This window comes from Orcinus orca, chromosome X (genome assembly GCF_937001465.1).
Source record: "Orcinus orca chromosome X, mOrcOrc1.1, whole genome shotgun sequence".
In the NCBI taxonomy this organism is placed as follows: Eukaryota; Metazoa; Chordata; class Mammalia; order Artiodactyla; family Delphinidae; genus Orcinus; species Orcinus orca.
This window is the reverse complement of record NC_064580.1, coordinates 17746637-17774465: the sequence shown is the minus strand read 5'-3', so window position 1 is coordinate 17774465 and position 27829 is coordinate 17746637. Positions and strand designations below refer to the sequence as shown.

Here is a 27829-nt window from a genome sequence, read left to right as displayed (position 1 = left end):
TTAGACCTGTCTGATTCCAAAGCTTACATTGTAAACCCTATCATCTCCTGCAGTCGGATTTTTAGATGGGATAATTCTAATGATAACATATTAGATTCATTCTATAAACCTGTGTGCAAAATACATCACAGATTCAAATGCAGATTATGGGGGACAGTTTTCCACAAGGGAAGTACCCTATGTCCTGGTAATTCTGTACCCAGTGAGATACAGCCGGATTTCCAAAGCCTGGACACTGTGAGCCGGCCACAAACTAACACGTTTCTCCTGAACAGTGAGCCCCATTGTGGGCCAAAGATAATTTTGGAAAATTCATATCTAAAGTGTGAGCTATTTGTGCACAATGGCTAGGCACCATACAGAGCTTCTGGAGACTTCTGTTCAAAGAGCCAGGGTCCCTACTGAAATAGCATTTGGAGAACTTACAAATTTATAAAAAGCAGAAAAGTTAGAGAAATGGTGACCTTCTAAATCTGTTGCGTTGCCTCATCAGAACTCCTAAGATCTAGAAAGGAAAGGCTAAGAGGCATTTGGTGTTGCAATAAAGAGCAAATGTTAATGCAAGTTCGTGTGCCTGATGCACAGTGAGGCCAAACAAACTCAAACATTGGCGTTTGGAGCAGAGAAAGGTTTATTGTAAGGCCGTGCAAGGAGACGAGGTGGCTCATGCCCTAAAAAGCCCCGAGCTCCCCAAAGGGTTTCGGCAAAGCATTTTTAAAAGCCAGATGGGGGGGGGGTCGCAGGCTACGTGATCAGATGGTGCACAGTCCTTTGATTGGCTGATGGTGAGGGAACAGGTGGTGTCACAGGGGTTCACATTATCAGTCCTTAGGCTCCAGGAGGCCTGGGGCGATGTGCTCTGTGGTCATCAAGAAGTTAACATCTTCCATTTGGTGGGGGGTTTTCACATCTGCAAAACAACTCAGGAAATTTGCATCAAATACTATTATCTAGGTACTTCAGAGAGGAGCTAAAGCAGAGAATATGGCGGAAGGCCTGTCCTGGGAAGACCCCACAGGGTCCTGCTCAGTTACACAAAGGCTTTAGATTTAGAAACCTGGCCCTGCCACTGAGTGTCTGGCCCTGCACAGAACACTTATCTTCTTCAAGTCTATAAGATGTAAAATAACAACTGTAATAATAAATTCATATAGGAGTTGTGAGGGGTAAATTAGACTGCCTGTAAAATATTTAGCACATTCTAGCATGTGGGAAATCACTTAATAAATGATGAGATAACGATGAAGATGATGAGGATGATTTCAATTCTATTTTATAAATATCTTCAGCCCAAGCTTAAGTGACTGGAGTATCCCTTCTCACTGCATTTAAAGAATCTAATGTTCTCCCAGGAAAATGGGGGGAGGGGGAAGAGACTTGGGTAATGTGAGGGCAGAGCATCCCCTTCTTTTCCCCATACTCCCTGTTTCTGAGTTTGTTTTGCCACACAGTAACACTCCTCTCAGCCCACTCAATGCCAAAACTCACATCACCATCTGAAGTAACATCTTCAAGATGAAAGGAAAAACAGATAAAAGGATGCCAGTGATGTCTCAATTCAAGCCATGGGAAATGCAGCTAAATTTGTCATCCTTCCCATCCCATGTGAACAAAAGTGCCTTGTACCTGCCACAGTAGCTCTATAACTAGTACACAGATTGGGGGAAAAAATCTAAATTTAATTCTTAATCATCTTGAATGATGCTAGACCTATTTTTGTCAGCTTTTAAAAACTTTTTATTATGGAAAATTTTAAACAAATAAAAGTTGAAAGGGACCCCCTTGTACCCATAACCCAGTTGAAAAAGTTATCGACTCATGGCCAATTGTGTTTCTTACATGCCCCTATCCACTTCCCCCCTCCTTTTAGATTATTTTGAAACAAATCCTAGACATCAAATTATTTTATCCTTAGCTATTTCAGCAGGTGATCATTTTAAACAATGATTCCTTTTCTAAAACATAAACATAATGTCATTATTCCCACTAAAAAGTTAATAATTACTTCTTAATAACATTAAATATCCATTAAGTGTTCAAATTCCCCCTAATCTCATACTTTTTACAATTTGAGTTAGAATCAAAATAAGGTCCATATTTTGCAATTAGTAAGTTAGTAGATATGTCTTTCAATACTCTCTCAATCTTTACCTTCTAAACCTCTCTCTCTCTCTCATTTTTCAGTGCAGGTTGGCTGTTGAAGAAAGCATGTTGCTTGTCCTTAGACTTTGACAGTCTAGATTTTGCTAATTGCATCCCTATGGTATCGTTTAATGTGATCCTCTGTTCCCTATAAATTGATAGTTTCATCTAGAGGCTTGATCAGATTCTAGTTTGATATTTAGACAAGAAAAACTTCATATGTGTATTTTGCACTTTCATAAGGAGGCATATAATATCTGGTCACCTCTCTTTTCGGTATGGTATCCATTGATGATCGTTGTCCAGATTCAATTTTTTTAAACAAACTTTTACTATAGTTTATCCCAATATTTTTTAGAAGTTAGACTTGACTTGATTAGGCGCTGGACCTCTAGGCACTGCACATCTAGGGCAGAGACATCTAGCCATTTTAGAAAAAAGACTGTATCTCATCCTTCTTTATGCCCTCAGTGCTGAGAGTATGGTGCCTGTGACATCACAGGCACTCCAAAACTGTAAGTCAAATTAAATTGGAAAACCAGTATTTTCTCTAAAATGTAATTTATGCAAAGAAGTCCTCTTTTCCTCCTATCATCAGCTCTTATAGAGTCAAGGACCTCACCACTACCCCAACACCTAGGCTGCCTGTTCCTTTTAATTAGTCATCAAATTCTCCTCACATGCATTAAAGAAGACATTGCTATGCTTGGAATTGAGTGGCTACAAAGGCTAACATTAGTTTTAATTCTTCCATCACATCTGCTTAAATTTCCTCATTAAGACTTCAGGTACAATTTTCCCCATAGCATTACCTGGGCTGTATATGCAAATTATATCCCTGCTTACACAATTGAGCATTTAGGGCATGAATATATTTTCCTCCCCACTGTGATAAGGAACAAAAGGAAATTTGGCTCACACAAAGCAGGAGACACCTTTCGATTGTCTTGTTCTACTTTTTAAACAATTCATTGTAACAGTACCTGGCAGGACTCATTGCCCTGGGAGGTTTTGATTCCGTTTTTTGCCACAGTCCAGCCTCTCTCTTGATCTTGACAGACTTAGACAATAGGACCAAATCAGCATTTAGCAGAGGTCAGCACAGAGACTGGTTCGACACATAGAAATGATCCTGGTTCATCGTTTCTAGCTTTGGTTCAACTGTGACCCTTCACTGTCAAAAGTCCTCACTCGCTCCCCTTCTCCCATCTCACAGCCTCTTCAGTCTCCTGTAACCCCATTTCTACACCTACCTCTACCTAGCAACTGTTGTTGGTCACCAACATGTCAAACAAATAGGCTTTCCTCAGTTCTCATCTTGTGATGGTTTTGCAGGTTTCACAGTGTTGAGCAGCCCCTTCCTTTAGAAAGGCCTCTCTCAGCGTCTGTCTACACACTGATCCCCTTCTGCCTCTCACACTGGTCCTCATTCTCACTTGCTGTTTGCTCTTCCCTCATTAACCTTTTAAATATTGGATTTTCCTATTGCTTTTGCTGAAGACCACGTATTTTCTTACTCATTCTTTCCCAGTAATTTCATTAGGTAGTCTCCCAAAACTTGGTCATCTGCATCACTCCCTCTGTCCTTGTCTGGGAGTTCATGTTAGCGCAAGTCCATGTGGCCAACGCACAGCGAGGCCAAACAAACTGAAACGTCGGAGTCTGGAGCAGAGAAAGGTTTATTGCAGGGCCGTGCAAGGAGACAGGTTGCTCATGCTCTAAAACTCCCCAAGCTCCCAGAAGGGTTTTGTCAAAGCATTTTTAAAAGCCAGGTGAGAGGGGGTCGCAGGGTGTGTGATCAGCTCGTGAGCAGTTCTCTGACTGGCTGATGGTGAGGATACAGGTGGTGTCACAGGGGTTCACGTTATCAGTCCTTAGGCTCCAGGAGGCCTGGGGCGATGTGCTCATGGTCATCAAGTAGTTAACATCTTCCATTTGGTGGGGGGTTTTCACATCTGCAGAACAACTCAGGAAATTTGCATCAACTACTATTATCTAGGTACTTCAGAGAGGAGCTAAAGCAGAGGATATGGGGGTAGGGTCTACCCCGGGAAGGCCCCATAGCGTCCTGCTGGGTTACATTCAGACTCACTTCTCTGGTTGCACACTGGGATAGCTGCAAATGAATGGCCAAGCAGCACACATCCAAATAAAATTCTTACCTCTTCCGTGTCCACTCGTTGCCCTCTATCACTGCCTTCCACAAATCTGTGGAAACCTCAAGCCCCCCACAGTAACCTTTTACTCTCTATGCTTCCCATTCCCCACATCTAACTGGCCATCGGATTTTTTAAAATTAGTACACCAGAGGTCTCTCAGTGTCATCCCTTCTGCCCTTTGGCTCTATTTTGCCTCGTATATATCTCGACGTCCTTGCACCTAAGCCATCACAGTAGCCTTCCGATCTTGTGCCAGTCTCTTCCTCTCTGAAGCTGCCATTCACACTGCTGCCACTGTTATTCATATCTTCCTAAGATGCACGTTGGCTCTCATTGGCTTCCACTTCTATAAGCTGAAGACAACAGCATCCAAAGCCCTTCATGACATGGACCCAGATTCTCTTTCTAGTGCCATAAGTCAAAGCAAAGAGTCTCTGGGGCTCCCAGAAGCAGAAGAAATTTGAAGAAAGATAGAACTCCTGTAGGAGGAAAGTAAGCAGAAGGGCATGCTCGAGTAGGGAAGCAACATGAGCCAAAGCACTGAAGTTGAAAACGCTGTTTTATTAAAGGGAAGACAAAGAAGAGATAGGCTGATTGGCAAGGAAGGCTGGTGTTGTCATGTAGAAAGAGATACGGTTCAGTCAATAGGATGGAGAAAAATCATTAGTAAGAGTCTTATAATCAAACATAACTTGAATAACAGTGCTATGTCAATTTCCATGTATATTACCTATCGCTGCATACAACTTCTCCAAAGGTAATATTCTACCTCAGACCCAACAAAATACTCCCAAGGTTGCTAAGTGTTCTTATTTCTATTTTAGGCTTTCAATCCTAATTGTTAACAACTCCATTAAATATAAAACTTCCTTTCAGAGCTACTTGGAAATGTGTTACATAAATGCTGCATATTTCCCCTCTTACTTCTTTCGAGCTTCTCCAGGTTCTAAAAATAACACCTCAGATGCTGCTTTGTTCACTGTTCTAGCTCCCACTTGCACACCTATCATGTTCAGAACCCAGCTGGGACAGATCACTTTCATTGGCATTTCTTTTTTGTGTCTCCATTTCTTCCTGCTCATATAGCATTTTTTTAAATGAAGCTTATTGCTCCCGAGGAAATTATGTTCTGCCATAGGAATGAAAAGGGTTACAAATCATTTTTCTCTTCTGATTTCCCCAGAAGACATCTTTTGCAGCCAATGTAAGAGGTCTCCTATGTACATTAGGAGGGGAAATAAGAACAATGACAGTCAGCGATTGACGATATTTATTTAAAAGCTTAGACTGTGAGCCAGACACTGTGTCAGGCACTTCACATCACTCCAATGACTAGGTATTATTACACCTCTTTTTCAGACAAGCAAATCAAAACTTGGAGGGGTTAAAGAACTTGACCCAAGGTCACAAAGCTATGTGGCAGGACCCACTTTCAGACCTAGATCCACATGGCACCATAACTCATGTTCCGTATGCAGAAAATCACATATAAATTTTGAAATAGAAGCCTATGTCCGGTATCTTAGGTTGGGTTCTCCCAGAAGCAGACCCAGAAACAAGGATTAGAGTGCCAGTGCTCTATACACACCAAGAGGGGAGGGAAGGAGTGGTACAGGGAAGGGAAGAAAGCCAATAAAGCACGTGCATCCTCTGAGGAACTCTGGGAGGCAGCCTAGAGCACTATAGAGCACGCCTCAGAGTTCATCCAACCAGTAGGCTACGAAACTGAGATATTTCTCTACCAACTTCTATGTCTGTTATTGGTTGAGAGCTGCTGTTGGGGGCACTCGAAGCTTGCTCTGAGCACAGACTAAGCATGCTCCCCAATCAGAAAAAGACCTCAGACACAGTCACAGACATTCAATAGAAAGCAGCCTACAGCAAGTAGAGGTGAGTACTGAGGGGTGTGGCCAGGGCCCCAGGAGTGTCTGCTATTCACATATATGGCCCTGGGAACTAAAAAAGGAAAGACAGAAATCCCCATCCCCTGGGCACACACATTCAATTACACCGCTTCACACGCCAGCCTCTGGACTCAGCTTAACCAACTGGGATCTCTCAGCACTGGCTTTCACCATTTTTCTTCCATAATCCTCTCTTTGCTGTCTCTAGCTGGGCAATAGGAACTTTCAGGGAGTCACAAGAATGACTGTGAGGCTGCTACCACCAGAAACAGCAGGACCTCCACCTACCCTTCCACCACTGCACACCAGAACTCTCTTCTCGCCAGCGCTACCCTCCCACAATAAAAGATTTCTCACACTGCCTCCTTAGGCTGCAAAGACTACATACTCTAATAGTCCCCAAATTCCAACTTTCGGAGACCAAGATGAGGTCATTTTCAGAGACAGGATCCTATCTCTGAAAAACCCCTCCTTAAATTTCTTTCTTAAAAATTTATTTTATTTAAGTATAGTTGATTTACAATGTCGTGTTAGTTTCTGGTGCACAGCAAAGTGATTCACTTATACATAGCATCTGCTAATCCCAAACTCCCAATCCAGCCCTTCCCTACTCCCCCACTCCACCTTGGCCTTCCTTAAATTTCTTCATTCAAGATTTTGTAATTTTAAAGTTCCTAAGTTAGTAAACCTAACCAAAAGAGCTAAATATTGCATAGTTCTTTGAGGTTAAATAACTCTCTAAATAATTTTATAGGTTGGGCATTTTAGTAGTAATGACAAATATTAATAATACTAAAGAGTTCCCATATATTGATAGCTCGCTATGAGCCCAGCCATCTGGTTAGCCCATTATTTCCCACTATAACCATAAGAGATTCTTGCAGTTTAAAAATCAAAAGCCCATGGGTGTATTCATTGGCACTTCCAGCGCACCCATTCCTGTGTGCCCCAAGTTTTATAGGCTTTAGATACCAGACACACAGAGGAATGGAAAGTGGCTAAGTTAGATTGATAATAGCCAGGTCTGGGAGAGAGGGTTCTAGCTGGCCCAAGCAGGTAGGGGAGATTAAAATTCATCTTATTCTCTTTCCTGTGAGTCCCAAATTAGTGTTGCATCCACTTGCATCATTTTCCGCAAACTTTCCTTCCAACATTTTTCATCCCCTCATCACTTTGCCCCCTTCCCAGAAAAAGAAGAAAAAAAAAATCAGAAGTCCAGATGGTTAAACAACTTGTCCAAGGGCATATAACAAATAAAAGGCAGATCCAGGATCCAAACCTAAGCCTGTTTTTTTTTCCCTGCCATACCACAGTGCTTTTCTAGCATTCCCTGAACTTAAATGCTCCAGGGTCCATTGCCATTAAAACACTAAAGAAATGATTGCTAAATGATGGGCTATTTTCATAGATATGAAATATAGAGTACTTCAGAAAGGTTGAAATATTATAATACCCTGCAAAATGCTTGATTTATTAATGAGTGCTACTGTATTCTCCATGAGGAGTCAAATTAATAATGTCATCTACATTTGTTCTTGGAAGAAGAACAACTTGTTAGAATGGAAGGAATTCTGAGATCATCTGATCACCTGATCTGAGACCTGAGGCCCAGAGTAGTTAAGTAACTAAAGGGTGCTCAGCTAGCTAGTTAGCCCTCAGCTAGGGTTAGATCCCGGGCTTTCCCAGCTTCAGGTCTGTAGCTTTTCAATCCACCCCACCAAACTGTGTCTTTTCATTCAAACTGCCCCTTTGGACAATTGTAGATGGTCACAGTTTTTAGCACTGATGCAAATTTTGATCAATTCCACCGCCCCACGTTTCTAACGACTCTAAGAAATGTTTTTCTCACAGGCATTTAGGATAGTGCTGTAATAACAGGGTTTTTTTTTAATGTCTTTTCTCCGAAAGAAATAACAAATCCAAAGCTCCAGGCTTCTGCTTCATCGTTATATAATACTTGTCTGGGATTGCAAATCACTTGCAAAAGGACAAGGCCTGGGGGAGGCGAGGGTGGGTGTGAATCTTTTGTGGTTTCTTGAGTAACGTGAAACGATTTGTCATTTGAGAGAGGCCGCAGCCTGTGCTCTCACATCCCTACGCGATCAGGCTCTTTTTGATCATCTTTGAAAACAGTTTCTGAGGCCATCCCTGAACTGGGGTGGAATACAACGGTTGCAGACAGACCTGTTTTTCTCTCTTCCCTTCCACTCAAGTAAGAGAACAGGCTAATAATAAACCAAAGTTCTAGAACTTGAATTTGAACTGAAAATACCTCCGAATAAAACCTGTTTCTTCCACCCTGCAAATGGGAGACGCGATCAGCCAGAGCAGGGAACTGGCGTATTTTCTGTGAAAGTCCGCCCTCTGGTGATGAATTTCGGTAACGACTGGCTCTCGGGAGAAGTAAACAAAATTACCATACCAAAAAGAATTTTTTATGGGGGGGCGTTGGGGAGGGAGAAGATCTATAGAGAACTCATTAATGTTCAACTTTATAGTCCTAAGTTAGCGGTTATGGAGGACCCACTGAGAGCTGTGTTAGTTCTCATGGAGGTTTGCAGAAGGGAAATTCAAAACACTTCTTCTGTTACTTGGGGAGCTCTCCAAATACCTTGTTGCTGGGCATATTTATAGAAAAGAGAAAATAAAGCAACTCGGAAGGGGCAGCGGTGTAAACATTTTGGCTGTTTACATTAAACCCTCACCAAAATAGTCGGAAGCAGTGTGAGGTCGCTTCAATTTGGAAAGATGGACAAGGATGCCAGAGCAAATAGAAATTCTTTTTTTTAAAATGTTTTGACTAAAAACGAATGAAGTTTTTTTTAACACAGTACAATAAGCTATGCCTTCAGTGGCAAATCCTCCACTGATGACTCTTGTCCTTCTGCTCTTTTTGCCTCCTTGTAAAAGCCCTGCGAGCTGCTGCATATCTTAAGTATTTAGATTGAAAGGGCAGTGAGAGAAAGCCAACTCCTTTATTAGGCATTCCACTCAGCCATACTCCATTCCTTGGTTCCTGCTTACGTGTGATAAGGAACGAATTCCAGTGATCTACGGTTAGCTGCTAGTAGAGAGAGAGTTTTCCCTTATAATTCCCTTCCCTGCTTCTCCTTTTTCACTCTCCTCACCCACCCACGCATAATTCAGACCACCTAAACTACCGCCGTTATTCATCCCAATCATTCCTCACCACGCGATGCACAGGCACCCACGTTTATTTCCTTAACGATACTCAGTTTAACCTCTTGGTGCAGGAGAAATACAAAATCAAATCAGCTGTCTGAATCTAGCACTCACGGGGACTGAGCACAAGTTTTGCAGTACCCACTCTTGAGCCAATCAAGCGGGAGCCCATCAGCAAACAGACGACATTACATAAGTCAAGCATGAGGCCAGCGATGAGCTGGGAAGGAAGATCACACTGCCAGAGCTACACCCACGTGCTTGGAGAATCTCCACCAGCCTCTGGTGAGAAGAAACCCAGACGTCTGTAGCTGTGTGTACATTTTGTGCCAGGCAGCAAGCACACGGGTATAGAAGAGACTCTCTCTACATTTGTGTATTCTGAAATTGAAATACTTAGCAGAATTCATGTTGCCCTCAGGGGAATACAGAAACGTGCTTTCCTCCTTTGAAATTCCTTCAACTCTTTATTAAGGAAAACGTTTGTTTTACTACCTGGTCAGCATGTGTTTGGTGACTAGGGCGAACAGAGCGGCTGTTACCCCAGGAGGGTAACCCGAATTCCTTCTTCCTGCTCCTTGCCTGAGCTTTCTCAGTTGGCTGCTCTGTGGGAAGAAAAGAGGGCATCGCGAGAAATTGAATTCCTCTGCGATAACCTGAATCATAGCTGCTCAGGTTCTGGACTCCATTTAAAGAAGTCTAAATCTCAGATGGAGGTTTGATTTGAGAAATGAGCAGGCAAGTAAAACCTCTTTCCACTTGGACAGAGATTGTGATAAGAAAGAGAAGAGTGGAATTGTAGTCATTTTTCATCCACGTGATTTGAGTTGATCCTAAGTAGGTCGTTGCACTTTGCCTCTGCTCTGCGTTCGGCTGATTCTCATTCAATTATGGGCAGATGACAGCAATGATTGAGCATTGCTTTTAAGTAGAAATAATATTTTCCTACCAAGATAGCACACACGTGTTCCATATGCGAGAAAACTACCTTCTCTCACTTCTGAGATCAAATTTATATTGTATGGGTGTTCTTTTGTTATAGGTTTAAGATAGCATTGCATTATAGAAAGGAGATCATTAGAATTCTAAGAGGGAGAGCAAAGAGGGAGGAGATGAAGAATGGGAGATGGGAAGGGGGAGAAAAGAAAAGAGAGAGGGGAAAAAAGAAAAGTAGAAAGTGAAAGAGTCCAGGAATATTTGAGGGTATGAGAGAGAGCAAGTCCCACTCTAAGAGAAAGAGAGAGGGTCAATTCATTGCTGCTAATTAGACAAAACTAACAGCTTCTGGGAGCTCATCAGAATCTGAGGCTAGAGATATCCCAACTGTGCACAACCATCTCCGCACTGAGAATCATTACTGGCAATAAAGTGATAATACTGACAGTGATGTAATAGGAAGTGTCACTGATGTGAGGATGTCATACGTGAGAATCACGTGGAGAAAGAATAGGCTGAGGACCCCTGGAAATAAGCAAGGGAGAAAGAAATGAATCCCTTTACTGCAAATGAAAGACACCAAAAACACATTTGAAGATGAGCTAGAGAAATTCTCAGAGGAAAGTAAACCCAGTAATTAAGTCATTGAATACCTACGATACCCCCATCCCAAACAATATAGGAAAACAACAATTCCTTGTTAAAAAGTGAAGAGAGGTGTGTCATTCACAGGGACAATTGGTCATTATGTTGCAGTCACTCTGCAGAGAGCTGGGAGTCTACATCTTTCCCATGATGAGCCTTCAGAGATTCTTGTTATGTAAATGTGGGTGGGTGGCAGATGGCTTTTGGTTCAATGAGGGTGTTTTCAGCATTTTTTGATTAATAATTTCTAATTTCTGCAGCAAAGACTTTCCAAAACCTTAAGTCTGAATTGCGTTCAACATACAAAGTTCTGAACCTCTTTATGAGCTGCCTTTGTTGTAGCTTCCGTTGTTGATGATGATGGTGGTGGTTCTGGTGGTTTTTTGTTGTTGATGACGATGAGGTTGTACAAATAAAGGAGACAAACGCGGTAGATCTTTGTACACTGCAGCAATTTCTGGTAAGAATTGATTCTTATAAAAGGTTTTGCTTCCATCTAGTGGTTACTGTGTAGAACTGTCTTATTCTGACAAGCTAAATTCATTGAACTAGATTTTTAAATGCCCCTACACTGTGCTGAAAGCTAGTGATTAAAATACTAATGCTACTGTTTTAAATATACTGCTAATAATCACATTACCCTGCCATTGATACATTCCTAGTATACTGGAGGAATCGGCTACTTTAATTGCTGTAAATTAAACCAAGAACAATAATAATAGTCAGTATTTATGTAATGCCTACTAAATACATGCCAGACATCGGTCTAAGTGTTTTACATGTTTTAACTCACCTGATGTTCTCAATAACTTTATGGGGTACTATTTTTAGCTTCATTTTACAGAAGAGGAAGCTGAGGCTTAGAGGGTTTATATAACTCCCCTAGAGTCACACAAGTAAATCCTGGAGCCAGGCTTTGAACCAGGCCAACTGGCTGGAGCCTGTTCTCTTACCATCATATATTCAAATGACAAGTACAATAGAAGGAATATGTAGTAACTATAGGAAATGAGTCATGGCAAGGATTTGGAGTAGGGGAGAGATCTAAAATATATGTAGGGAGTAGAATTAATAGGACTTGGTGGACAATTGGATGGGGAGGAGAGGAGGAAGGAAGGTGGTAGAGTTTCTGACTAAGCAAAACGGGAGATGGTAATAATCAAGATAGTGCATTTTGAAGTAGGCATAAATGGGAGGAGAATGGGTGAAGGTCAGACTCTCATTTCTTGTTTAGAGGCTTAGAAGTGATGAGAAGTAAACATATTTCAATGAAAAATATGAACATTAGGAAAAGATCTCTGCATGATTAGGAAAACTATTCCATCATATTGTGAATCATTGACTTGAGGAAGACATATGGGAATACACTAATCTAATAGGACTTTGTAACACCTTTGACATTTCTGAAGTGGAAAAGATCTATCATGAGCTATACCTATAACTAAATGTTCAAATGTTTTACTATAGAGTATACCAAAAGTACTTAATGTGGGGCCCCATATGATATGTTCTCATGGAATTTTTCACAGAGCTTTATTAAAGGTGGAGGGACCTTGGAGTTCATGTATTCCAACCTCCTCATTTTGCAAATATAGGAAGTTAGTTATATCAAGGGAAATTAATATTTTTGAGCACCTACATTATAATAAAGCTCTGAGGCAGTCATTCTGTGAGATTAAAAGAAGTGTAATACAGGGCTTCCCTGGTGGCGCAGTGGTTGAGGGTCTGCCTGCCGATGCAGGGGACACGGGTTCGTGCCCCAGTCCGGGAAGATCCCACATGCCGTGGAGCGGCTGGGCCCGTGAGCCATGGCCGCTGACCCTGTGCGTCCGGAGCCTGTGCTCCACAACGGGAGAGGCCACAACAGTGAGAGGCCCGCGTACTGCCAAAAAAAAAAAAAGAAGTGTAATACAGAGATCTAGTTCTCAAGAAGTTTACACTTTAGTTGGAGAGGTAACAATATAGCATACAAAATAGTTGATCTTCTGATCTGCTCAGAATCCATTCCCATCTTTTGGTCACAGCACCCTGTATTTCTTTGGGGAAACCGTTCCTCCTCCACTCTCAGTGATTTATCTGGTGCTGACGCCACCCCTGGTTCCAGGTGATACGACTCAGCCAATAAAAGTAGTAGCCTATTTCCATGGTGATGACAATTGATCTAGGGATGGGCTCATTGCATAGCCCAGTCCATAAAAGCAAATGAGCATCGGGCCAGGAGTTTTTTTTAATACTTTTAAGAAAAAGTTCCCTCTTTCCACTGAGGTTGCCAAGCTGATAAGAGGTCAGTCTAGAGCTGCTGGAGGCAACCATGTGAAGAGAGTGTCCTGAGAATGATGCTGCCAGTGGAAGGTAGACCAAGAGAAGAAAAGACTTTGAAAGCTGATGGCAATGTCTCAGCCTCTAAATCGAACTGCCCTAGAACTTTCCAGATTCAGCATCCTCTTTACCATGGCTTCTCCATTCCTGAGCTCTTTATTTTAATCATCCACATGGTTAACAGAATTTCCTCACTGAGAAGTTATGTTCCTTGCTTCTCTCATGTCTGCCTGTTGCCTTTTTAACTGAATGATCCGTTAGCTGAGTATAATACTCTTGAGTCCCATTTTCTTTCCCACCTAACTTTGCAGATATTATCCCATTGCTTTCTGACATTAAATGTAGCTTAAGACTGCCAGATGAAATACAGGATGCCCAGTTAAATTTGAATTTCAGATGAACAATGAATGTTTTTAGTATAAGTCTGTTCCAAATGTTACATCTAAATTTTAAAATTGAACTGAGCATCCTATATTTTTCTTTGCTGCATTGGGCGACCTTAATGAAGCTGTGGAAAAGTTGAGTCTTCCACCTCCTTACCTCATAGATGACTTGCTTTTTTTTTTTAATTACCTGCACGCCGAAATTTCTTTTTTAAACTTGAAGTTCAATATTGAATATCGTTTGTTTTCTCTTTTTTCCCTGGTACAAAGGATACCCTTTTGATATTAATATTTCCTTTTACCTGCATTTCAGGAACACAGTTGTCTAGTATGTTAGATTACCTGTCTGTTTTCCATATCTATCTTTCCTATTTATCTTTTTGCTTCTGCATATACGTACTGAGACTATCTCAAATATTTTCCCATGCCTATTTTCAACCCTGAAATATTCTTCTCCTTGCTGTCTCAGATTAATTTTTAGAAGTGTAATGGTAAACAAATTTCTTAACCTCTGCAATCTCACTTTCCTCACTCTGTTGTTTTATCATCTCATCTGCTACTACTTGTTTATTGAATTTATATTCTTACAAAGTCTTTTATAATTTGTAGTACAGAAATTATGAGTATAAGAATAAATCTTATTCTTCCAGATTCTAGAAGGGGGCCTTCTGTCTTTTATTTATTCATTCATTCATTTATTACTGTTCCTTTGTTTAAAACTACCTTCCTTATATTATTGATTTATCTGTCTATCTCTCCAGAAATTTATTTAGCTGTAATATGGTTCCATGGTTTCCCCGATATTTTATTTCGTCTTGCTAATGCCAAATGTGAGTAGCTTTGTGCAAATCTGTCTGCTCGGAAATTGTATGGGTAAATTTTAATTGATACCTTTCCCACTTTATACAGGGTGAGTCTGTCCTTTTCCCTGTTGGAGGGCTGGATATTACATTCTTTTGTATAGGTGTAAGCCATGCAAAGAAGGCAAGGGAGATAATTCACTGGAACTGAGTTCACCCCTTGCTAGGGAATCTGAAATCCGCTTTTTCCTCTGAGGCCTTATTAAATTTCCAGTGCTAGAATCCATTTTACCATCATGTTTGAAAGGAATTGAGAGTTAACAAAGCCTTCTATACTTTGGGGAATTAATTTAAGGAGATAACATAAAGGCTTTTTTTTTTTTTTTTTTTTGTAGAAGAAGCGTTATAAACTGCTTAACACCATCCTCAGCCTGGCACAACTACAAGTTTCATGGAATTTGTTACTCTTTCATTCAGATTTCAACCTGAAATCTTTTGAAATGTACCTCTGTGTGGAGAGAGGGAAGGCAAGGGGAAGAGTGACTTTAAGACCCCTCCGTTTTAAGGAGGTATGCACAGTGCATGCTCATTGGAGGGCAGCTGGGCAAGCTGGAGTGTTGTGTGTCAAAAGGACCACAATATCAATATAGCAGACATTATGTGTCTGCTTTGTTTTAAAAACAAATTAATTTTATGTGATTATTACAGCATTTCATATATGGCTTTAGGGATAGGCCCTAACATTCATAATCAGCCTTTATCTCTCTCTACTTCTCTACACAAACTTTCCATTTCAGCCAAAGTGGCCAACTCACTGTGACCTAAACAAGTTTTTAATTTAGTCTCTGCAATTTGGCTTCTGTCATGCCACTCCTCTGAAATACCTTCTTTTACACATTCTTACACAGTCTTTAAGATTCAGCTAAAAGTCCACCTCCTTCACAATGCATCCTCTGATTGTGCCAGTCTAAAGTGATTGCTCTCACACTCCCAGAATGTGTTACTTTCTGAGTAAATTCTTCAGCTCTGTCTTCCATTTCACTAGTTCACCCTTTAGCTCTGTCTAATCTGTGGTTTAATCTATCCACCAAGTTTGTATTTTAATGACTAAATTTTTCATTTCAAAACAAATCAGTTGGTTATTTTTCAAGCCTGCCTGGTCTTTTTGGTGGTGCCTTGATATTTATCATATTTTTTTCCTAGAGAATAGGTTTAGTCATAGTTTATAGTACATATTTAATAAGCTCATCATCTAAAGGACTTGAGGGCCTAATCTAACTGTTGGTTGTGTTGGCTACCAATGTATCTTAATTTTTTTTTCTTTTTGGATGGTGAGCTCATGTTTAGTGTGGCTTTATCTGCAGGAATCTTTTGTGGTCTGGGTTGAGGGTGTGACTGACTCTCCAGACAAGATCGGTGTTTACTTCTACAAGGGGAATCACTGGATGGGGACTACTTTTTATGTTCATTTCATGGGGTGGGGTATACTGGACCATAAAGGGAGTATATATTTGAGCCAGAAATACAACTGAGTGCAAAACTTAGGTTCCAACTTTTCAGGTGGGGGACCTGAACAGGGTGATTGTCTTGCTGGCAGTGGGTAGATTTTGCTTCTGTTCTACCTTTTCACTATGACATAGCCCTTTGGAGGTTATAGCTTTAGGCAGTCATTCTGCTTTGCTCTGGACTGACATGTAGGTGCTTGTCCTCATTTGGCAGTTCTAACCTAATCTTCTTGGTTACAGAAACGAGCAAAACCCACCATTCGAAAACCCTGAACAGCAGGAGCTTTAACTCCCCCCCTCTTACAACTTTCCTTTTTCAGTTTTCCTCTCAATTTTTGGTTTTTGAGGGGAATTCCCTTAGTTTCCTCGTATCTCAGCTTTATGTTAAAAAGGATGTTTATTATGTTTCATCAATTATTTCTTGGTGTTTTGTGTTGGAATGGTTAATATTACCTTATACACCACATTATAAGAAATGGAAGTTTACAATTGATTCAATAATTAATCATAGAGAGGCTTCTGACAGATCTCCTATTGTTGTCTTGACCTATTATTTAAATCTTAAGAAATTTTTCACATAGTTTCTCTTCAAATAAATTACCCCTCCAAAAAAAATGAAGCCAGGAATTGTATCTCACAGTCCTTTTTGTTTATGATAGTGTTTTGCCTAGCATGGCTCCAGGTTGATTGATAGACAATAAATTGGTTGAAAATATTTGGTTGAGCACAACTGGTCAAAGAAACAAATTGATTGAAAATTAAACTGAATATTCCAAGTTTGCTTTTTTCAAATATTGATAATTTGATACACCATTAATAATTAAAGAAATATTTATAAAATAGAGATAGAATGTTGAACAAGACAGATATGGTGTTTCCCCTTACAGAGATTACAGCACAGGGTAGGTTTATGGTTCTTTAAATGTTTTAAAGCATATGTATCCATTTCTTCCCAGAAGTTTGAGTCTTCACACACACACTACTTTTTTGGTTTTTTATTTATAATTCATTCTCATCCACTTATTCCTGCTATGCTGGTTTGCAAATGCTGTAAGAAATTGTTACATTTGCTTCTATCTCTAAATGAATTGTCTATAAGCAAATTAGTATATGAATTAACACTTACAATATTCAGTTCATGTTTTTATAATTTCTGTGCAACCTAGAATAATTGCACAAATTTTAAACAGTCATAAAAGTAATTTGTCTACCTTCTCATTAGCCTTTTCATCCTTTTAATTTTCAACCATCACAGACTTAATTTACTTAACATGTTTTTACTATCTTTGCATAAACATTTATTTTTTAAAGTTTTCTTAGCTGTATATGACATTTTGTGGCCAGCATTCATACAGTGTTTGCTGTCGGGACTGAAGCTGTAGTACAAAGCATGTGCAACCACAATGTGAATGCAAGGACAAGCTTGAGGTTGCTTACGCTGCTGGCCTGCAGGCAAATCGATCTGATGTTTGCCTTGCCGCTAGACAGGAGACAGGAATCTCTTACTGGATTTTAAGAAAGATAGAAAAACTATATCTAAACATTGGTCCTCATATGATTTTCATGGACTTTGGGTCATCATTAATCAATGTAGCTAGTTATAGTTTGAGGTCAATGAAAAATAAACCTCAGTTTTCTTTGATGGAAGGCCACTTTTCCAGCTGATAGCTGATACCTCTACACACAGGCTTTCAAAGAATTAGAAATTTTAAAAATAAATGGAGTGAAAATTACTCTAATTCTGAAAAAAATGAACAAAAATGCTTAAAGGCACATAAAAGGTTGCAAAAATCATCCCAGATTGCTCAAAAATGTTCAATAAGTAAAAATCAATCATTGGGAATAATTATTTCAACAATTTGCATTCAACAAAATGGTCTGGGACTCCCTGATAATAACAGCTAGCATTTATGAGCTGCAACAATATTGCCCATCCCACATACTCTTTTTAAGATGGGCCTTTGACACTCCTTTCAGAGAGAGGTAGGGAATCCATGTTCCCTTCCCTTGAATCTGGGCAGGCTTATTACTATGGCAGAAGTGATGCTGTGTGACCTCTGAGGCTAAGTCATAAATGGTGATACAGCTTCTACCTGATTCTCTGGAGTTGCTCATCCTGTGAGGAAACCCAGACTAGCTTACTCAGAGAGACCACATGGAGAGGCCCTGTGTAGCTGTTCTAGCTGATAGCCTGGATGAGTTCCCACCAAAGCCAGCAGTAACCACCAGACACGTAAGTGAAGATGGCCTGAAATGATTCCAGACTCTAGTTGTGGAGTCAGTCCCAACCTTTGAGTGTTCCAGCTGAGGCCCCAGACATTGTGGTACCATTTCTGCTGTGCCCATCTGAATTCCAGATCCACAGAACCCACAAGCATCATAAGATAGTTGTTTTATAACACTATGTTTGGGGTGGTTTGTTGTGCATTGGTAGATAACCAGAACATAGCCTCCCTCACATATGGCTCAAAAGGATGATGAAGAGAAATCCTCTCACAATAGAGTTTCAAGCAGCACATCCCTTTGCCTACCTTGTGTGGAAAGGGAGATAGCCTGAGGTCAGCAGCTACACGAATTCCTTGGCACTGGCTAAAGATCTGAGTAATTGAACATGACCTAAAAGAAACAAAATTGGAAGATTGGTGACAAGGATTGGGAAAAGGCTATATGGATGAATGTCTCTGAGTGGACTAAGAGACTGAGACTATTTCTATCCCGTGTGAATGATCACCAGAAAGCCCCCACGGCCTTGCTTACCCATTGTTGTCAGCTAGACTTCATTCCCAGCCCAGAGCTTGCTCAGAGGGCCCAAGATGGTCTGGATGGAGCCTATGCATGGGGATGAGAACAAGCCTGTTCTCTCCTTGACAAGGCTAAATGCCCTATTTTCCAGAAATCTTCTTTTGCGGCCCACAAATCTTGCTTCTTTTTTAAGGAATTGATTGTTCTCTGAAGAGAAGAAGAAACTCTCCTAATTATATTTAGTTTGAACCAGCTGAAATTGCTATTTTTCTAAGTTAAATGGTTGAATATTAGCAATGTCATATGGTTTAACCCAATATTCAAGAGATTACTTTTTTGAGGATGGGTGAGTAGAATACCCAAAAAAGACCAAATAAAAGCGCAACTTATTGGTCTTTGTGCATACTGCCCAAGATCAATTCAAGAGCTATATCAGTGGAGTAGTTAGCTTATGTCTTTATTCCATGATATAATCTTCTTAGTTATATAAAAATGCTGACTGTAATGTCAGTCAAACAATCCCTCGTGAAAGCTTAGTAATGTAGGAGGATTGAGAAAAATGAAGGGAGAAGGAGGGTAAAATGACTGGTAGAATTAAAAGGGAATCAACTTCTGCCATCATAAAAGACACACCTGACTGCTTTACTAAATTTGAAGAAGATGAAGTACAGAAGCGCTTACCTGTCTGAGTCATGGGTAAGCTGGAAGACAGTAATTGCAATACTCTTTATTTCTTTCCTGAAATTTGTCTCCGAAGATAATGGCAAGTTTATTAGAAGAAGATAACATTTCTTCCAGAAGAAGTCATCTGGAAATAAAGGAAAGCATGAAATGTCTCGAGCACAACATGCTTTGCTATGTCTTGCCCAAGAAAAGCCTTTAGAATGTGCCAAGCAATATCTCACTTCAATATGCCAAGCACCAAGCAAAATGCACTTAGGGAAAATATACTCAGTGGAGGACACACAGTCACACCACATCATCTTCATTTCTCCTTCTCATTCACCCACAACATGCAAATTCAAAATTCAAATAGTATTTGTTGGCAGCTGTCCTAGACTCTGGGGGAACATCAGTGAACACAACATATAGAGTGGGAGCTCCTCGGGAACTGGCTTTGTGGAATTGGGGGCGGGAGCTAGGTAACAAAATCCTGACTGTAATACATAAGTCAATTGATAACATGGGTTAAAAGGTCATAAGAGCTATGCAGAAAGAAAAGAACAGAAGAGCGAGAGAAAGGGTTTCAGGAGTGCAGGACCTCAGCAGCAGAGGGCAGCTTGCAATTTTAAATCAGGTGGTCAGGGTGGAGCTCATGGAAAAGGTGAGATTTGAGCAAAGATGTGAAGAAAGTGAGAGTTAGCCAAGTGGATCTGGGACAAGAGCATTCCAGGTAAGAGGAATAACTAGTACACGGGCCCTGAGGCAAGGGGACATTTCTTGTGTGTTCTTTGAACAGTAGGGAGGCCTGTAGGGCTGGAGTGGAGAGAGCAAGGAGAATAGGACAGGCGATCCGAGGACTAGCAGCATCGGCTTCACCTGCGGGTTGGTTAGAAATGCAGAATCTCAGGCCCCACCCCAGACCTACTGTGTCATAGTCTGCATTTTAGCAAGATCCCCGGGTAATTCATATGCACATGAAAACTTGAGAGGTGCTGATGAAAACTTGAGAGGTGCTGATGTCAAGTCTTAAAGGCCCTTGTTAGCACCTGGATTTTGACTATGAGGGAGATGCAGTCATTGCAGGCTTTTGAGCACAGTAGCCCCGAGCTCTGCCTTATGTTCAAAAGGATCCCTGTGGCCTGTGTGTTGGAAAGCGCCTGCAGGATAGAAGCAGAGGGAGCAGTCAGGAGGAGATTACTGTGATCTAGGGATAAGATGACATGACCGGGTGGGGACCAGCACGTAGGAGGCAGGGGTGGTGAGCCCCTAGCAAACTGCCTGATCCTGCCCCCTCCCCAGCCCGTCTCCTCCTCTCCAGCTCCCCTTCGTCAGTTTCGATCTGGGCACATGGGTCAATAAGACATCGAAGAGTTAGAGAATGCTTCAGAAGGAAGTGACCTTTCCAGTCAACTCCCTTAAAGAGGGCCCTAGGTCCTATGGGAACAAATAAGGGCGGCCTTACAAAGTCCCCATCATAGCCAGAGGAGTCTTCAAGAGGAGATGCTTAAGCTGAGATTAGGAGGAGTGGGAATTAAGCTAGGAGAGGGGAGAAAAGAAGAAAAGGACATTCTGGGAAGAAACAGCAACATATGTGAAAAGGGCAGATGTGAGGAACTGTATGACACACTCTGCCTGAACAAAATAGGGGGGCGGGGGCACTGGCAGGAAACGAGACTAGAGGACTAACCAGATCCTGGAGTGCCTCGTGCGCTGCAGCGAGGAGTTTGAAATATCCAGAAAGCTCTGAAGACATAATGTCAGATTTCAAGGTGGGAGTAAGTTGCACAGTTAAGAAAGAGCATTTAGGAAACAATGCGGAGGATACATTAGCCAGGGATGAGACTGGAAACAGGGAGAGCGGTGATCAGTCAATAAAGGATGAGAGTAATTCATCCCAGGACCCAGAGCCCAGGACTGGCGGTCAGAAATGCCTAAGCCCAGATCCGACTGCCATCTCTGAGCTTTATAATCTAGGCAAGATCCTGAACTTCAATTTTTCTTCCATGAGATCAGGTATTCCTCATTTCCTTGATGATATCTCAGGCTACTGTTGAATCAGATGAGATACTATATATAAAGCCCTTGGCATGCAATAAATATTCAACAAGTTGCCTGATAAAAGCATTCCAAGAGATCCTAATTTGTAGCCAAGGACGAACCGCCGATCTAGTCCTACTAGTTCATTTCTGTATAAAAACACAGAGGCACACAAAAAAGGAATTATTTGTTCAAGGACACACTTCTAGCTAGTAAAATATCAGGACTCAAGTCCACCACATTTGGATATTGTGATGTCTCTCTCAGCCACATCTGTAAGATGGGGATGATGACAGCGTCTACCTCACAGGGTTGTCAGAAGGATGAAATTCATTAGGGCACACAGGACACTCAGCACAGTTCCAGGCACCATCAGAAGCATTAATGAAATGCTAGCTATTGTTATTAGCTATGTTCTGACTCACAGACCAGCGTTCTTTCCAAATCTCTGCCATATTTTATAAACCTCTCATGAATTTTAATCGTTGTTTGCCTCATTCCTCATGACTACACTCATGGGAATAATTTTTTAGATATTGAACTGAAAGAAAAAATTAACAAGCTGACACATAGCACGGGGAGATCAGCTTGGTGCTTTGTGACCACCTAGACGGGGAGGGATAGGGAGGGTGGGAGGGAGACACAAGAGGGAGAAGATATGGGGTTATATGTATATGTATAGCTGATTCACTTTGTTATAAAGCAGAAACTAACACACCATTGTAAAGCAATTATACTCCAATAAAGATGTCAAAAAAAAATTAATGAGCTGACTAGTTCTAATTCTTCCTGCCAGCTGATGATACCCAGAGTTTTAATCAAATGAACCAAATATAACTGTGTATCAAACATCCGTGCTCATGCGTAGGCCCTGGCCAGGTGCTGTTTGTGCTGTCACTGGGTTTTTTATGTCACCATTTCCTGTGTGTAATCAGTAATCGACACTGAAGCTCTGACAAAATGACCATTTTTAGAGTGCCATTAGCTGTCTCCCTGGGTTTGGCTGTAAATGTAACATAAGTAGGATCTTTAATACATCAATTTCTTATTGCAGGCATGTGTATCTTCCAGAAGTTAAGAGCTCTGGGAGGAGCTGAGTGGGTGGGTATTTTGGCTTGTTTTTCAGCTAAAAGATGACTTTGATGTTCTTTTACTATTACCTGAAATGTGTGTGCTGTTGCAGAAAGCAATATCCTTCTCAAGGGAAGAACATGGGTACTGCTCGAGCTAAAGTACTGTTTTTGTTATGTGTACAAATGAGGTAGAAGGTTTGTAAACATGCTTCTTACAGAAAAGCTGCCCTGGTAATTTGTTTGGTAGTACATCTAAATAGCCTAATCCTTAATTAATCACTATAGGCCATCTTTTGCTTGTTTCATATAGAGCACAGAGCTTTCAAATTTGAGTAATGAGAGAAAATTTCTTCTTTGGTATATATAAAAATTATAATTGCCACCAGAAGCAAGGTAAATCTATAATTGCCAAAGCCAAGACAACAAGATGTTTCTGAAAGTGCTTTAATTAGAGTTTGTTCCACATTGCATCTTATCATGAAATTGAAAATACGAACCATGAAAACTCTCTGTGGATAAGCTTTCTTTGTGCTTTGATCCGTGCTTCCATACAGATTCTTGTATATTAGAATCGTAGATTCAATAGAATTATAGCTTGTATTGTTAATTCGGATGACCATGATGGAAATTGACTTAATTAAACAAGGAACAGATCAATAAAAACATTTCAAGGGTTTTGGTTATCATGGGTTTCTGATTAAACAAATTTTGAAGTCTATAGAAAAGACACTAGAGTTAATTTACCAATTGGAACTTTGTACAAGGTTTGGGATACTCGAACATGGCAATTTTTACTTTCAACCATTGTGACCCTCCTGGAAGTAGTAAGAATTTAAAGGATAAGAATCTGGAAGAAATGAGTACCTTGCAGCTGATGTCATCCAAAACTCATTCTTATTTTAACATCAGCCAAGTATTCCTTACAGTCAAATTTCCCATGTTCTCAGAAATTGTAATTGTAATAAAGTGCCTTGTTGGCTCTAATTCTTCACCCCTCCCTGTAGCATACCTTTTGTCATGTGACTTTGGAGATCCTTCGTAAAGGCAGAGTTTTTATCGCCACCCCTTGTCTTTGAGCTGGCTGTGTGATGTCCTTTGGTCAAAGGAATGTGGGTAGAAGTGTAGGGTGCCAGTCAAAGCCTCAGCCTTAGAGCCTTGCATGTTTCTGTTTACCCTCTTGTAGCTCTGCTATCCCATAAGAAGAACATGCCTGAGGATAAGAGACACGTGGAGCTCAGCCTCCCACCCAGAGTCCAGCCTAGATCAGCCAACCCCCAGGCAACTGCAGACTTGTGAGCAATAATAAATAATTGCTGTTTAAACCACCAACATTTGGGGTGGCTTGTGATGCAGGAGTAGTTAACTCACATGATCCCGTAAAGCAGTTATTGACTTGAGCTTCTCTAGGTTGTGTCCTATAAATACATATAATGTAGAGCTGGTCAAGTTTCTATAATAGGGAAGTTATTATCCAGCTGTAATCTCAAGGAAAGATTATTTCTGTATGATACATCAAAAAATAAGTTACCATCGTTCAGTTCTGGGCTCTGTGCTCTGCTGGGTACTGATACACAGGATGGAATACACAGAAGTGGTTCCCAAGGTCTCAGACATGGGTATATGCTCTCTAGTAACTGAAAAACTGGAACCACAACTGCAAAGGCCATTCAAACGGGAGGCTGTAAAACTTCCTCTTTTCAGGGCTGTTTCCTATAGCCAGGTTTTGTAATATCTTGGCCTTTGTGTGAACACCGAATCCAATGTGGCAAGCACTCTCTCTTGCCTGATTCAGTAGAGGTTCAGGAAGTACGTCTTGTCCTGATTTCCTATAGAGGTGACTGGTTAAGTTAGGTGTGTGGCCCATGGAGGAATGGGAAATGCTCATAGGCTGCAAGCCTCTGAGTATAGTCAGATGTGTGTGAGAGAGGCTGGCCTAGTGTGTGGTCAGATGGTGAGCAGGGAGTAGGACTTCGAAGTGCTCACCATTAGAATAGATAGACAGAGAGATGATCCTGGAAAATGGCCACTGGGTAGAGGTCAGAGGGCTGGAGTGGATAAAGAGGAGAGCGGGGGGAAGGAAGAGGACAGGTAGAATGCCGAGCTGGAATCAGAGACAACTCAGCTCTTTCCCAGAGGACCTTTATATTAGTTTTTTGTTGTTGTTGTTTTGGGTTTTTTTGCTCGTTTGGATGTGTTTTAGCACCAAGTGGGTTATAGCACCTTGTGGGGACTTTCAGCTTGGTGTTGTGGGTGTTCTGTGTTCTGCACTTCCCTTTCTCTGACATCAAGGACCAGGACCATTTGGAAAGAAGATTGGTCCTCTAGTTTGGAAGAGATATCTTTCTCTGCTCATGAAGTCTCCACATTTGTCAAAGAACTCATGCAGCCTTTGGGCACATGGAAGCCTCATTCAAGGGACAATAGGAAGTTGAGTTCTCTGAGAGCAAGAGACGTTGCTTCTCGGGTCCTTCTCCTGGGTCCTGGGACTTAGATCCTGGCCCCTAGGTTCTGCCATGTCACACCAAAGGAAGCCCTTGGACTCTCTGTCTCCTCCTGCTCAGTCCACGCAGGGCGTTCTGACCCATCTAGATATCAGCAGGGGATGACTCATCAGTGGACTGCCTCTGAATCATGGCTTGGTCCTGATGTGGAAAGGCAGAGTGAATGCAGCACTTGAAAATTAATGTGAATTGGTGTTCATTTGGGGTTTGTACTTAATGTAATTTGACTCAATGTTAACCCTCCTTTTAGTTTAATAAAATAATGATGGCAGGATATTCAAAGTCGCTCGGATGACTTCATTCCTAATTCAGAATCAGCCTAAATGTCCATCATTTTTGATATTGAACCCTTATATCAAAGTAACTGCTGATATCAAATAATGACTGAGTTGATGAGACTTCGTAATTCATTTTTTTTATTGAAGTACAGTTGATTTACAATGTTGTTAATTTCAGGTGTACAGCAAAGTGATTCAGTTTTTTATATGTGTGTGTGTGTGTGTGTGTGTGCATTCTTTTTCAGATTCTTTTCCATTATAGGTTATTACAAGATACTGAATATAGTTCCCTGTGCTATACAGTAGGTCCTCGTTGTTTATCTATTTTATATAGAGTAGTGTGTATATGTTAATCCCAAACTCCTAATTTATCCCCCCCCCCACCTTTTTCCCCTTTGGTAACCATAAGTTTGTTTTCTATGTCTGTGAATCTATTTTGTAAGTAAGTTCATTTGTATCATTTTTTTAGATTCCACATATAGGTGACATCATATGATATTTGTCTTTCTCTGTCTGACTTACTTAGTATGATAATCTCTAGGTCCATCCATGTTGCTGCAAATGGCATTATTTCATCTTTTTTATGGCTGAGTAATATTTCATTGTGTGTGTGTGTGTATATATATATATATATATACACACACACACACACACATATATCTCACATCTTACTTATCCATTCTTCTGTCAACAGACATTTAGGTTGCTTCTATGTCTTGGCTATTGTGAATAGTGCTGCTATGACATTGGGGTGCATGTATCTTTTCAGATTAGTGTTTTCTCCAAATATATGCCCAGGAGAGGGATTGCTGGATCATATGGCAACTCTATTTTTAGTTTTTAAAGGAACCTCCATACTGTTCTCCATGGGAGATTCTATAATTCTTGATGCAAAACAACTTCAAAATCAGTGCAATTGACCATTTTCTTTTGGAGAGAGGAGCAGATCTTCCCATGGGATCAGCCTCTAGAACTGTTGCTAGTTTTGTTGTATTGATAGTTCTGATTAATCTCTCTCATCATGGTCCATAAATTATTTAAGATGACAAAATAATAATTTTATCCTGTGAACAGCTAAGTAGTCAACACTTTAAGTTGTTCTAGTTGTTTCATTTCTGGATTATGTCCCTTTATGAGGATCTGAAGTCATATTATCTGAGTTATTTATTTTATTTAATTTTCCCAACAGCCCCCTATTGCCATCCCTCTTTCTCATATGAGGAATTTGAGTCGGCCTTTCAGAGAGGTCCAGCAACTGGCCAACAGTGATACAGTTATAAAGTCATGGAGCCAGAATTTGAACCCAGGCAGACTGACTCCGAACCCCTTGCTCTTAACCTTTATGCTACTAACCTCACCAGATGCCTAAGTCCAAATTACCTACTCTCATATCCTAGCCAATATTTGCAAATAATTTAGAAATGTAGGCTTTCTTTCAGATACATTCTAGGAGGCTATTTTTAAAACACCCTTGAATCATCTTGTTTTCCCCAATATTGATCCTTATTGGCAATATTTAATACAACTTACATTGTACTTGCAGTAAGTACAACTTTTATCTTGGTGACTGGAGGTTCTTGTGTTAATACTACATTTATTTGGTAAACTGAGGTTCTTATATTAATACTACAGTTTAAAAAGCAGCATTTTCCTGTTTTATAAACAAGCTTCAACTTTTCCTTCCTCATCTGTCTGCCTTCTGGTTATATCTAGTAACCATCAATTAACAGTAATGTCAGTAAAACAAGCTTAGCAAAGTGGGGGTAGCAGAAACAGAGTGAAGAACATTATGCCAGGAAGTACTTTAATGCAGGTGGAGCCCTGCCAACTTTTATTATTATAAGAAAACAAAGCAACTTTATTAACCCAACTGACATTATACTTTGGCTTTTCTTTTTATTTTGTTTTATTTTTGAGCATGCAATAGAATTCTTTGTGCTTGGATTTTCCTTATTGTTGTCTGCTACTTGCTTCATGTAAAAGGAAGCTTATTTTAGTGGCAAGATATGTATGTCTTTCAATTTGTATTCACTCATTCTTCTCAGGTATCTACACAATTCTCTTATCTATGGTGTTTGAGAAGCAAAAATGCTACTGAAGCAGAACCAATCCAGCACCTTGCTTCCTTTGGTTAGGGCAGAATTTGTTGCAGAAGAAATTATGTTTGCTTCTGAGCTGCCCCAGGAGCAACTAAATCCCCTGAAAGGATTATAAATAATGACAATTTTTATGCATAACTTTGCTCCATTACTAGTATCTATTACCAGAAAAATCCAAAACAAAATAAAAAGGAAGCTCCAAGCAATATCAGACTTTGTCATTGAGGTTGCAGACAATAGGAGCTCAGGCCTGTCGGGGCCCCTCCACTGCCCCCAGACCCTCTTCATCCCCTCCCTTTGCAGATGCTCACGGGCAGATTGACAGAATTTGGTAGCTATCTGAATATCTAAAGAGGAAAAATATATATCCAGTAAATGTATTCAGCTTTCTCATCAATTTTTCTCTGCAGGAAAGAATAAAATGTAGAAACATCTTCATATTTCCATGCTTTAAACACAC

At 40.6% G+C, this 27829-nt stretch overlaps 1 long non-coding RNA gene across 1 annotated transcript; it reads right to left on the bottom strand.

Annotated features, from left to right (window-relative positions):
* Window positions 1-1165: 1165 nt before the first annotated feature.
* LOC117197874 (uncharacterized) lies at window positions 1166-23636 on the bottom strand. The gene is made up of 5 exons (XR_004478776.2): window positions 23501-23636; window positions 19400-19526; window positions 18734-18925; window positions 18508-18592; window positions 1166-4097 (listed from the first exon to the last, which is right to left on the bottom strand). It is a non-coding gene; the product is annotated as an uncharacterized LOC117197874 (long non-coding RNA).
* Between the last annotated feature and the right edge of the window lie 4193 nt (window positions 23637-27829).